Genomic DNA, 299 nt, shown 5'->3' with positions numbered 1-299 from the left:
GTGAGAGAGAGCGAGCGCGAGGAGAGAGAGAGAGAGAGGGGATGCCGTCGCGAATGGTGCCGCCGTTTCCTGTCGCCCTGCCGTCGCCTGGTACTGCACGCCCTGCCGTCGCGTAGCCCTGTGCCGTCGAAGACTGACGACCCGCCTGTCGTCACCTCTCGCGCGCGTCAGCACCGTCGTTGCCTGACGTTCCGCCTCAGCCCGTCTGTCGTTCGTGCCCTGTCTGCACCGCCAACGCCTGCAGTTCCGCCCGCCTTCGCACGCTGTTCACGCCCTGTCCTGCGCCGTCAGCGAAAACC

Source organism: Lygodium microphyllum, chromosome 14 (assembly GCF_053477565.2).
Source record: "Lygodium microphyllum isolate KBCC chromosome 14, Lygodium_microphyllum_v1.1.10, whole genome shotgun sequence".
In the NCBI taxonomy this organism is placed as follows: domain Eukaryota; kingdom Viridiplantae; phylum Streptophyta; class Polypodiopsida; order Schizaeales; family Lygodiaceae; genus Lygodium; species Lygodium microphyllum.
Note: the sequence above shows the minus strand (reverse complement) of the source record.